Below are 13,982 nucleotides of genomic sequence, written 5' to 3' on the forward strand. Positions count from 1 at the left end.
TTCTCTTGTCTGTGCTGCCCTTTCTAAGAAACAGGTGCCAAGGAGAAGCATTTTCCTACCGATGTTTTTTAAAGAAAATGTAACTTAATCAGCATGTGTAATTTTCAGCTCCCCTGCAATTTATTGCCTCTGCTACCTCCTAAAAACACCTCCCCCCCATTTAGTTCAATTTCTACAGAGCTACCGGGAAACTCCATTATGCTAATGACGAGACAGATAAGTGGTTTACGTAAATTAAATTAGCAAACACATCCAATTACTTGCAAGCATTCTGAACTTAACCAGAAAATTCATTACCAGCACAGAAGAGATAAGGCCAGGGTGTTTTGGTTTTATTTTTTGTTTTGTTTTGTATGTTATTATTGGTGAGAGTTTTTTAACCTTTCTTTGTCAAAGGCATTAATGGTTGACTGGTTAACGTCAACCTTCCTAAATTGAAAGCTAACATAATAAAAAAAAGAGTTTGTGGCCAAGACCGGTTTGGCTCAGTGGATAGAACGTCAGCCTGCGGACTGAAGGGTCCTGGGTTCGATTTCGGTCAAGGGCATGTACCTTGGTTGCGGGCACATCCCCGGCGGGAGGTGTGCTGGAGGCAGCTGGTCGATGTTTCTCTCTCATCGATGTTTCTAACTCTCTGTCCCTGTCCCTTCCTCTCTGTAAAAAATCAATAAAAATATATTTAAAAAAATAATAATAAAAATAAAAGAGTTTGTGATTCAGCCTGTTCTCAATGAGAGGGCTCTAAAGTTATAGCCCTGGCTGTTGGCTTTAACTATGAGAATTATGTCTCAAAATAGATGCCTTATTGCACTTACCTACTCTGATTCTGTTTTATTCACGAGATTATTTTGTTCATTAGATATCTTGTTCATTTATTTTTATTTTTAGATTTGATTATTGATAAATATGTATTTGTTGCCATTTTATTATTCATATTTTTTGTCTCTTCTTCTCCTCCTTCTTCTTCAATAATACCCTTCAACATTTCATACAATACTGGTTTGGTGGTGATGAACTCCTTTAGCTTTTTCTTGTTTCTTTATCTGACCCTCAATTCTAAATAAGAGCTTTGCTGGATAGAGTAATCTTGGTTGTAGGTCCTTGCTATTCATCACTTTGAATATTTCTTGCCACTCCCTTCTGGCCTGCAAAGTTTCTGTTGAGAAATCAGCTGACAGTCCTACAGGCACTCCCTTATAGGTAACTAACTGTTTTTCTCTTGCTGCTTTTAAGATTCTCTCTTTGTCTTTTGCACTTGGCATTTTAATTGTGATGTGTCTTGGTGTGGGCCTCTTTGGGTTCCTCTTGTTTGGGACTCTCTGTACTTTCTGGACTTATCAGTCTATTTCTTTCACCAGGTAGGGGAAGTTTTCTGTTATTATTTCTTCAAATAGGTTTTTGATGTCTTGGTCTTTCTCTTTCCCTCCTGGCACCCTCATAATTGGTACACTTGAAGTTGTCCCAGAGGTTCCTTACACTTTCTTCATATTTTTTTCTTTTTGCTCTTTTGCTTGGGTGTTTTTTGCTTCCTCATATTTCAAATCACTGATTTGAATCTCAGAATCCTCTATTGTTGAATCCCTGTAAATTGTTCTTTATTTCAGTTAGTGTATGCTTAATTTCTGACTGGTCCTTTTGCATGTCTTTGATATTCTCACTAAGAACCTTGAAAGTCTCATGAAAATCCTTGAGTAACCTTATAACCATGGTATTGAACTCTGTATCCAGTAATTTGCTTGCATCCATTTCTCTCATTTGTGACATGTTTCTTTATCTCCGTATTTAGGCTGCTTCCCTGTGTTTGTTTCTATGTATTACGTAGAGCTTCTGTGTCTCCTGGAATTGGTAGAGTGGCCTTGTGTAGCAGGTGTCCTGTAGGGCCCACGGGCTCAGCCTCCCCAGTCTCCTGAGCTGGGCACTCCAGGTGCACCCCTAATGTCGGCTGTGTGCACAGTCTTGTAGTTGAGTCTTGATAACTGTTGGTGTCTCAGGGAAGAGTTGACCTCCAGGCCAATTGGCTGTGAGGACGAGCTGCAACTACAGTGGGAGAGTTGCTGTGTAGGAGATGAGGCCCAGCTGTGAAGCAAGTCCTGGTGCTAGAGCAAGGTCTTGGGCCTTTTATTGATAGGTTTGGGGAACGCTGTCACCAGCTGAAGCTTGTTTGAGAAATTTCAGGAAAGTTGAAGCCTGAGACAGGACAGGCCATTCATTTGGAAAAGCTGATTCAAACAGCTTAGGTGGGCCTGCAAATTGGATGGGGCGAGGTCTCAGGGAATCCCCAGGGCAGAGCAAACAGTGTGGGCCATACTGATATGGCTGCCAGTCAGCCCTGGGACAGAGGAGGTCCCAGCACAGGAATAGTGACCCCTGCAAGCATCCCAGTCTGAGAGAAAGCTGCCCCTGAGCTCCTGCTGTGATGCCGGACAATCCAGTTCCTGCCCGTATGTGTCTGAGTGCCTCGGCGTTGGAGATCCGAAGAAGCAGGACCGGGTAAGTTTGTGCGCCGGCCCTTTGAGAGGAACACCTAGGGTTCCAGCAGCGCCCTGTCACTCAGACAAATCCCTGCTGGCTTTTACGGCCTGAAGTTACAGGGACTTCTCTTCCCAGCTCTGGAAGCCTGGGCTGGGGGATCGGGTGTGGGGCTGAGACCCCTTGCTCCTCACGGCAGCCTCCGCAGAGAGGATCTTCCTCTGGGTTAAAAAAACACTGAACGCGGGTGTTGGCCCAGCCCATTCCTCGCCTCCGCCTCTCCTGCTGCCTCAATGTGCTGTCTTCTTTACTTCTCCAGCTGCAGGGCTTCCTTTCAGGCAGTTCTGAATGATGGTTGTTCTGCATCGCAGTTGTAATTTTGATGTGGTTGTGGCAGGCGGCGAGCACAGGCGTTTACCTAGGCCGCCACCTCAGTTCTCCTGATGACATTTTTTAGGTACAGTAAGGAGCACTGTGTGGGAGTTGAGGGTGAGTGGTGAGGAAATGGAAAGCATGGTGTAGTCAATCAGAGATGCTGCCAAGGTGTCTGCTTGGGAGATCGATATGAAATTCATGATAGAGGAAATATTGACTGCCATCTAAATTTCAGAAAAAGACTATTTAGTATCACTCCCAGGAACCCGATATTTGCTATTAAACTCTTCATCCTTTATTGGAAGAAATGAGTGACTGGCATAAGATAAAAGTGCTACCTTAGCCATTTAGATTTGCTCTTTAAAAAAAAAAAAAAACCTATCACCAAAGCTTTTTTTAAAATGAAATAAAACCATTTTAACAGCTTCGTTGCGATATCATTGACATACAATAAACTTCACAATATAAAATACACAATTTGATAAATGCTGACAAACATATATACCTGTGAGATCCTCACGGTCCCGATAGTGCAATCACCTGCACCTCGTAGAATTTCCTTCTGCCTCTTTCCACCCCAACTCCCAAGCGGCCACCATGAAAAATCCAATACGGATTTAGCACAGTTAGTGATATTGTATGCAGTTTCCTCTTTGCTTCTGTAATCATGTCAAGTAGATTAGTCTCGATAACTGAATATCTCTCTGTCAGTATTATAGAACACGTGTGGCGTAGAATAACTCTATCTTGAAGCGGTAATGCTGCTTTTCTAGACCAATGAAGAAATGTTGACGGCTTTGAGGAGCTCCTGATGCAAAAATTTCCAAAAAAATCTTAGGGCAGAAACCTGAAGTCAGGAATTAGTTTTTACGTTAGTTAAGAAGGGCTAAGTTTGATACATAATGAGGCTCTACTTTTCACCCGTCTCAATGAAAATAATCTGTGGAGATGCACTTGTGGTCGGCAGTTAGCTAGACATGAGCAGAGCAAGGACGATGGGCCAGCTGCAGGCGGTCACCAGGGAGGAAAGCCCTGGACAAATGTAGGGTGGGACCTCATCCCCAAGGTGACCTTTTCTCTCCTAGCCTGTCACTGATCATGACCCCCTGACCTTCCCTCCCTCGAGGTAACAACTAGGCCTCAGTTGAATTTCAGCTCCAGGCCCAGAAAAGCAGTACAACCAGACAACAACTCCACGGTTGACCTCAGGACCAGCTGCATGGAATGATGACCTGCGGCTCTGGTGCTGACCAGTCAATCAGTGGAGGCCATGACCTGAAAGAGCACACCCCGAAAGCCTCTGAATAGTCTATTGAGGGCTTCCCCTGACCTTCCCTACAACCCTTTCATTAGCTCTAAAATCCTCGGGAAGGAGAACTTCCTGAGAACACCTGGGGCCTTTGCCTTCCCTCTTCCCATCTCCCCAGGCAAGTTACCATGACCCTCCTCACTCCCAAACTCCAAGGGCCCTTCCTTTGTCTCTATAACTCATTTCCTCAGTCATTTCTTCTAGGACAGCAGTTCTCAACCTGTGGGTCATGACCCCTTTGGGGGTTGACTGACCCTTTCACAGGGGTCGCCTAAGACCATCGGAAAACACATATATAATTTCATATTGTTTTTGTAATTAATCACTATGCTTTAATTATGTTCAATTTGTAACAATGAAAATACATCCTGCATATCAGATATTTACATTACAATTCACAACGTTATCAAAATTACAGTTATGAAGTAGCAACAAAAATAAATTTATGCTTGGGGGTCACCACAACATGAGGAACTGTATTAAAGGGTGGCAGCATTAGGAAGGTTGAGAACCACTGCTCTAGGAATTAATTGTACCTCTGTGATTTCATTAAAAAAAACTAGAGGCCCAGTGCATGAAATTCCTGCACAGGTAGGGTTCCTAGGCCTGGCCGGTGATCAGGGCTGATCAGGGCCTTCCTTCATTCTGCGCCACTCCCTGGTGTTCAGCACATGTTATAGTGAGTGATCGACTCCCGATCTCCTGGTGGAACTCCCGAGGGGACAATTTGCATATTAAGCTTTTATATATATACAGAATGTTCTCTTATAGTTTGGGTCTTGGCTCTGAATTCTTTCCTAGCCAGAACTCAAGTACAGAGGTTGCTGAACCTAGGTCTGGTCCAACCCCACTGCTCTAGCATCTGATGTTGTTCCCGCCGCCTGCAACATACTTGTTTATAGATAATATCTTTGTTTATAAAATTTATCTTTGAATGGTCTGAGAGAAATTGCTGAGTAGGAGGTTATTTATGATAATTTGAAACTATTAGCACTATCTTCTGCTTTCACTGGGCATACTGAGGATGTTAATATTCTAACAACCAAGCTTTTCTCCTGTTCTATCACCACCTATTACCCATTTAAATTGCCATTTAGCTTCTTTAAGTGAACATGTGAAATATTTAACCTTAGATTTTATAGATTTGGTCCAGCCTACACCTCTTGTTTGTCATTTTTGCTCTATAATCTAGAGTTATTTTTGTCTTGCATATTTTATTTCAACTATCACCTACCTTCTTAAGTTACTTAGAAGTTATGGAAATATGTTGTTTTTGCACCAGCCAGCAAGCTGTATGCAGATACTTAGTACCTATACTCACAAATATAGTGAAAATGAATGAAATTGTGGGTAAAGTTTTCAAAGTGCAGGACAGATATTTCATTTTGCCTCTTCTTGGTTAATTATGGAATTCCATCCACAATAGTTCTAAATAAGTATTGCTGTTTGTTCCTCTTCTTTTCATTAGCTGTAGAGAAATTGTTTTCTATTAACATTGTCCTCTTCCCATTCGTCATCTGTATTGCAAACCGTTTAACTCTAAGGGTATCAAAAGGATTTGAGGTTTAATAAAGAAGACACAGGGAGCTTTTGATATCTCAGGGGGGTGGGGGAAGGTCATGGCCTCAGTACAGTGGTGATGTTCTCATATCACAAAAACTTAATATCCCCAATGAAAAATATTTTCTCCAAGAAACTTAAAGAAATGAAGAGGTGAGTAAAATGCAAATATCTCATTTGTATGCTTTATTTTCTTTCTCCAGATTTATAGTTTTAAGACTCTTTTATGTGAGGGAAAGTTATCATGAGTCATAAAGATGATAGAAATATCATTTCATAAACAGCACCTTATAATATAAGGGTAACAGCCTAAGTGGGTTCTTGACACATCCTCTAAAAAAGAAAACAAACAACGAGATGAAATAAAACCAAGCTTAATATACACACTGGTATGACCAGGAGACAGAAAATGGCACAAAGTCAAATTATGTGGCTGTTTAGCAGTAAATATCAGAAAGTAGCAGAGGCAGTTTCATAATCACATCAGAGTGAGGAGTCAGGATAATATTGTGGAGAAAACAAAACAGCGGAAAAGGCCATAGAGGTGATGGAACACAGATCAATCAGCCAGAAAGAGACACTCCTACCTTAACAGCTTATCTATTGAGAACATATCTGGTACTTGGTGGGCCAGAGTACCAGCCTCCTGGAGAATTGAAAGGAAGTGAATAAAAGTCTCTGGGGCAAGACAAGGCACTGCTTAAGAAATCACAGCCTTGGGAGAAAGAGGTGTGCGTTAGAAAGCGAATGTGAGTTAGAAAGCGAAGGCATCCCTCAGCAGTGTGGTAGTGAAAGGAAATAGAGTGGACTTTAAGAAACAACACCAGAATCACAGTATCAGAAAGCACACCAAGCCTTCACTCTGCAAACAAACCAAACAGAACAAAACAAACAAGCCTGTCATTTAAAGACATGTACTTCTGTATTCACACCAAATGTATACTCATGAGCTAGGGCACACAGTAAGCCACCCAAACACATCTCTCCTATGTATACCATCTGTTAGAGATAGTACAGGAAAACAGAAGAAATTTCAAATTGACCAGAAAATGACATAGAAAGTCCACTTATCTACACTAATAAAAAGAAACATGGTAATTGGCGTATGACCGCTACCCTTTTCATTGGCTAATCAGCGAGATATGCAAATTAACTGTCAGCCGAGGTGGCGGCCGGCAGCCAGGCAGCTTGAAGCTAACATGAGGCTTGCTTGCCTCAGTGATGGAGGAAACCAACGTTCCCCGCCTGCGGCTGCAGGCCTCTGAGCGGGCAGTTTAAGAAACATTGTAACAAATACCGCCGGACTTCAGCCAGCAGATTCGCAACATTGTAAGCAAAGGCCAGAAACCTACTTTCAGCTGTGGAGGCAGGCCTAAGAGCTGGAGCCAAGCCTAAAGGTAAAGCTGGCCCAGAATAAAAAGAAAAAAGAAAAAAAGGATCGGTTGGGAACTTCAGTCACTCCCAGCCTGAAAATAGCCCTCAGCCCCTCACCCAGACTGGCCAGGCACCCCAGTGGGGACCCCCACCCTGATCCAGGACACCCTTCAGGGCAAACCAGCCGGCCCCAGCCATGCACCAGGCCTGTACCCTATATAGTAAAAGGGTAATATGCCTCCCGGCACCGGGATCAGCGTGACAGGGGGCAGCACCCAAACCCCCTGATCGCCCTGCGGCTCTGTGTGTGACAGGGGGCGGGGCCCCAACCCCCTGAGCAGCCCTGCTCTGTTCCTGATAGGGGGGAGCTCCCCAACCCCCCCCCCCCCCACGGGCCCTGCTCTGTGTGTGATGGGGTAGAGCCATAACCTCCCCATCGGCCCTGCCCTGAGTGTGAGAGTGGTGGCGCCCCAACCCCCTGATCGGCCCTGCTCTGTGTGTGATGGAGGCAGCGCCCCAACCCCCTGATGGGCCCTGCTCTGTGCGTGACAGGGGGTGGCGCCGCAACCTCCCCATCGACCCTGCCTTGAGTGTGACAGGGGGCGGTGCCCCAACCCCCCAATTGGCCCTACCCTGAGCGTGACTGAGGGTGGCATCACAACCTCCCGATCTGCCCTGCTCTGTGCATGACAGGGGAAGGCGCCCCAACTCCCCAATCAGCCCTGCTCTGAGCCCGACCAGGGGCTGCACCTAGGGATTGGGCCTGTCCTCTGCCACCCGGGAGCAGGCCTAAGCCAGCAGGTCGTTATCTCCCGAGGGGTCCCAGACTGTGAGAGTGCACAGGTCGGGCTGAGGGACCCCCCCTCCCCCCCCGAGTGCACAAATTTTTGTGCACCGGGCCTCTAGTAGTTTCTATAAGAAAATAATCTAAAAGTCAAAACATTTTTCTGTTGGGGAAAATTTCCTTCCCCAAAACAATCATAAAGTAGATGAAAACTATATTAGCACACTCCAATTTGAATTAAATACCATTAACTAGGCACTGAAAAATATGGGGGGGGGGGAGAGTTCAAAGTAAAAATTCAAATATCAGAATACATTTTTAAAGTAAAACATAATAACAGTACTAAACTCATAAAATAAATTGAAGGACAAAGAAAAATTATTTTAGAAATAAAGACTAAATTGTAAGATACCCAAGGGAAAATGATAAAATAAAATCTATTGAAGTTCTATATACATACATAGAATAAAAAAACCTTAACCAGAGCAATGTCCAAAAGAGAAACAAATATGTCAAAGATTATCCCATATGAGAACATAACGGTCAGATGTATTAAGGAGGAATTCAAGCATATCTTTAAAGATCAGGAAATTCCAATGCTGCAGAAATTGTTTTAATGTTTCAGATCATAGAAAAAAATGGAATAGCTAATATTTTTAATTATTCAAGCATAACATTGAAACAGAATCTATTGAAAATAACATCACTGATACCAAGAAATTCTTGATGATTAAATATTGGAATATTACTAAAACAGGGTGGGGCAAAAATAGGTTTACAGTTGTGAGTTTTGTCCCACCCTGTATAATTTACACTAATGCATTCAATAAGAAAAAAATATCATTACTTCTGCAGATGCTCAAAAAGGCTTTGAAAAATATATTTTTTAAATTTAGCACACATTTCTGATAATAACACTTTAAAATAGGACTCAGTCTATATTTAACATGATTCTATCTACACTAATAAAAGAGAAAAATGGTAATTGGAGTACAGTGATACCTTTTTCATTGGCTAATCAGGGCTATATGCAAATTAACTGCCAACTAAGATTGGCAGTTAACTGCCAACAAGATGGCGGCTAATTTGCATATGTAGGCACAATGCAGGGAGGCGAAAGGGAAAGCAGGAAGAAGCCCCCTGCCACTGAGAGTGATCAGAAACCCAGGGGGGAGCTAAGAGCTGGGGGGCCCTGGGGCCACCTTTGCCCTGCCCCCCAGCCATGATCGGAGAATCAGGCGCCTTTGCTGCCCTGGCCAGTGATAGCAGGAAGTAGGGGTGGAGCCAGCGATGGGAGCTGGGCACGGTCGAAGCTGGCAGTCCCGGGAGCTAGGGGTCCCTTGCCTGGGCCTAAAGCGAAGCCCACGATCGCGGCGCCCCCCGCTGCCACTGCAGGTCCCCGCTGCCTGGGCCGGACGCCTAGGCCAGAGGCGTTAGGCCTGGACAGGGGCGGAGCCTGCAACCGCGGGGAGCTGGGGGTCCCCTGCCCAGCCTGACACCTCTGCCGGAGGCCTCAGGCCTGGTCAAGGGGCCGATCCGGTGATTGGTGATCGGAGGGTGATGAGGGTCAACTCCTCTGGCCGAGGCATCAGGCCTGGGTGGGGGGCGGAGCCGGGGATTGGGGGGATATGATGGTCCCCTTGCCCAGGCCTGAAGCCTGGGTCAGAGGCATCAGGCTTGGGCGGGGGGTGGAGCAAGCGATCAGAGGGATCAGTGATCGGCGGGAGATGGGGGTCCCCTGTCCAAGCCTGACACCTCTGGCGGAGGCGTCAGGCCTGGGCAAGGGGCCGATCAGGCGATCGGAGGGTGATGGGGGTCAACGCCTGAGGGCTCCCAGTATGTGAGAGGGGGCAGGCTGGGCTGAGGGACACTCTCCCCCCCCCCCCCCCCCACACACACACCCAGTGCACGAATTTCGTGCACCGGGCCCCTAGTATGTATATAATACTACAGCTAGCATTCTGCAAAGTGGGGAAACACTAGAGTAATTCTCACAAGGCAAGATACTTATTACCACCACTACTGTCAATATTTGCAGATTATCTAGCTGGCAAACTAGAGGTAATCTATTTAAAAATCAGTGCAAACAATACAACAATGCAAAAAGATGCAGAAAATAATAATAACATACCAGTGTCAATAGTCTTCATAGATGAAACAATAAATTCCATTTACAAAACTGCTGGGGTCCAGCCCCAGCAGGTCCAGGGGTTCCCAAAGGCGTAGACGGAGTCGGCGAAGAAGGAAGGACACGGAGATAGTGTTCAGTTGATCAGCAGCCTAGCCAGGATCTCCAGCCAGGATCTCCAGCCAAGTTCTGGTCTGGATCTCCAGAGAGGTTCTGCTTAGGATCTCCAGCCAGGTTCTGTGTCCATGTTCTCTTGCTAGGTTCTCCAGGTTCTCCAGCCAGGTTCTGTAGCCATGTTCCCTCGATAGGTTCTCCAGCCAGTTTCAGTCGCCAGATTCTGGTCAGGTTCTCTTGCCAATTTCTGTAGTCAGGTTCAGTCCAGGATCTTTTGCCATGTTCTCTCCAGCAAAGTTCTTCTGTCCCTAGGTTTTGTGTAGCTTCTGTCTTCTTGGTTCTGTCTTCTAAGTTCTGTCTTCTAAGTTCTGTCTGCTGTTGTCTTGTTACAACTGTATTTATACCAGTTGATTCCAATCCTATCAATCTCTATTCCAAAGGTTAGGGCGTTTCTTATCTCCATTCCAGGGAGTAAAGATTATGTAGCTTAAGCATGATTGTTCATAGTTAAAGTGATTAATTACCCGCCTGGCACTTAGTTAAGAGGTTTTATTCCCTCCCTAACTTCAGGGAAAAATCCCTACCTGGGGAAACAACCTTTCTCAGAGACCTTGGTTAAAACACATAGTGCCAAGAAGGTGAGCAAACATATTAAGAACAGTATGCCATATATGCCAGGTCCCTTGAAACAGCAAGCATGGACCAGCTCCCGGCACAAAACTAACCACAAAGGCTAAATATTTAGAAATAAATGTGAAAATCCTCAGTGAGGAAAACTTTAAAAGACCCTGAAGACACAAAAATTGACTTGAGTCAATGGAAGGACATCTCTTTTTTTAGAGCAGACATATCAAAAATATGTTCCTCTTCCTCAAGTTAATATATACATTTAACATGGTGCCAAAAATCATATTTTCCCCTGGAATTAGACAGTCTAAATTTCAGGTGGAAACAGAAAATGTGCTAGAATACTCAGGGAAGTCCTGGAAGGGGGTATGGGGGAGGGAGAGCAATAAAAGGGCACCAGCCCTACCAAATCCTAAGTCAAACGCTAAAGCCTCAATAATAAATGTCTATGGTTCTACCCAGATGCCCTATATTCCTAAAGAATGAGGAGTGATCAAAAGAAAGGGGGGCGACAGGAGCTTCATTTCTTTACTATGATCTTTTCCTTACTTCAAGCTAGCTTTTTCCAGTCTAATATATAGCCATGACACACTGCGTGTCCACTCCCTTAATCATTAAGTCCTTAGTACATTAGGTTCTGGTAAGTGGTCAAACTGTCTTAAGAATAAAGCCTCAGGTCTATTGATGAAGGGAACAGAGTCTTTAGGTCAAACTAAAGATAACATCTTGACCTCAGATGTGGTTCAGCCCCAGGGCCTATGAAAGGGGAATGGCCTTATCTACCACATCCTCGTGGAACTGGAGAGAGCAGTGCCATGGCTGATATCAGGACCTGAAAAATAATCAACTCCCAATGTTTGTAAGAACTGATTGTTATTAAGATGCAATACTATGTGTACTTTCATTTTCCATCTATCTGAAAAAGAAATATCTCAGATTCCCTGGTCCCTTTGTTCCTGAAGATCCTAGACAGCCTATGGTTTAAAGTTTCCAAAATAAATTATTCACAAACTGATAAATCACTGAAAATTGAGGAACTGAACATAAAGCCATTGTTTTCAACTGTATGTGCAGGAGAAATCCAGACGAGAAACTACCTGAGAAATTTAAGGATAATAGCCATCAATATGAGTAATCTCTCAAGAAATAATATATTTCATGAAAAGCATGCTATTAATTCATTTTCTTTTCATTTCTCTCAGAAATGACTTTTAGTTTCCATTGTATAAGTCTTTTACCTCTTTGGTTAAGTTATTTCAAAAGTATTTTATTCTTTTTGATGCTATTGTAAGTGAAATTGGTCTTTTTCCCTTCTCAGATTATTTATTATTAGTATTGAGAAATGCAACTGATTTTTGTGTGTTGACTGTATTCTGCTACTGTGCTGAATTCCAACAGATACTTTAAGTTCAGACTTTGGATCCAACATTTTGCACTAACCCTGTTTGCTAATGTGTTTGTGAAAAATTGGATCAGCATCACTGAACTTGGTTATAAATTGGGAATGGATCTAAAACAGTAATTTGAGTGTTATTAGAGGAATGTACTATGTAATTTTACCATTATTCCTCCTATTAGCAGACAATTAACACTCTATGTAATTGCACTGTTCAATCAAGACAATGGAATGAAATGGCAATGGCAAGGAAATGTGAATACAGACAACTGAAGGTCCTGTTAAAGACTCACACATTAGTTCTGCAATTACTACTATTGGATGATAATCTAGTGTCATAATGGACCACTTAAAAGTCTGAAGAGATTGGTTCCTGATTAAGAATTCAATTGAGTTTAACAAATAAGATATTGAGAACCTATTATATTCTTGCAGTAAATTAGGACTTGGGTACACTAAAAATAAGACAAACATAATACCTGACCTTAGAGGCCATGCAACATAAAAGCATTTATGAAATTATAGAAATGCGATGTGTGTTACACAGGGCTAAGTAATAAAAAGAGTGGTACTGGACTTTGTAGAAATGGCCTTTGATTTTCCCATAATGTCAGGGAAAATCATTTTAGCTGTGGTCAAAATTAAGTAGAATATAGAATGGGGTGTAGTGCCAACAATTTTTTCTTTTTTTAATTCAAAGACAAAACAGCATTTAAGATGTCAGAAGTTATACTTCAGTCATCAGTGCTTTGACTTTTTCCTTCCACATATTAATATTCTAGGTGGTGGTCTTTCTGATTTAATAGCATGGATATTCTGATGATATCAGGAATTATGTCTGCAGGACTCATTTTTAAACTTTTATCTCCAGCCTCATAGTCAACTTCCTACTCACTACCTCTACTAGGACACTGAATAGACATCTCAAACTTAATCAGAATGTAACCAAATTCCCATTTCCTCGGCACTTCCCATCACAATAAATGCCATCTCTATGAACTCAATTGCTCAAGGGGCGGAAACAACTTAGAGACATCATTGACCCTTCCCTTTCTTTCACACTGTATATCCAGTCCATTCTGTTAGTTCTGTCCTCAAAATGTATTTTAAATCTGATGGACATTCTGCTACCCTCACCACTGCCACCTGACTCTAAGCCACCATCACATACTAGTATCTTCTTATTTAGCCCTCCATAGTCTCCTTGATTCTACTCTTGCTCCATCCACAACATTCAGAAAATCACTTTAAGTGGAAGTCATGTCACAGTAGTGTCTAGTTCAAAATTCTACAACAATTCCCAATCTTTCTCTGAATAAAAGCTCTGAACGCTCTCCCCTCCAGATGTCCACATAGTCTGCCTCTTTACTTCAGGCTCTGCTCAACTGATTATCTTCTCTCAGTCCAAAATAGCGTATGCTGTCATTTCCTACATTACTGTCCTGATTTTCTTTTGTCCATATCTCTTTTTTGGGCAGAGATTTTTGTCTCTTTATTAATCATTCTTTCCCTGGCACCTAAAATAGTTCCTGACATAGGAACTCATTAAAGAGCTTTTCTTATGAAAGTGCAAAGGAATATCATACCTTGAAATGTCAATGTGAATAAAATCATCTAATAACAGTTTCAACAGGTTCCTAATTATACTCCAAAAGAGAATAATTAGAGGTACCATTTCCAGTAGTTCATTAATTAGCCAATTAACCAATACCTTCATTTCTTCATTCAACAGGGATTTATAGAGGTCTACTATATGTTTTCCTCAGATAGGTATTTTAAATATTCTAATAAAGAAAATACATGGTCCTTATATCATGGAGTATAAGTCTAATAGGAAGAGGGATGA

Source organism: Myotis nattereri, assembly GCF_964212035.1.
Source record: "Myotis nattereri genome assembly, chromosome: 6".
Taxonomy (NCBI): domain Eukaryota; kingdom Metazoa; phylum Chordata; class Mammalia; order Chiroptera; family Vespertilionidae; genus Myotis; species Myotis nattereri.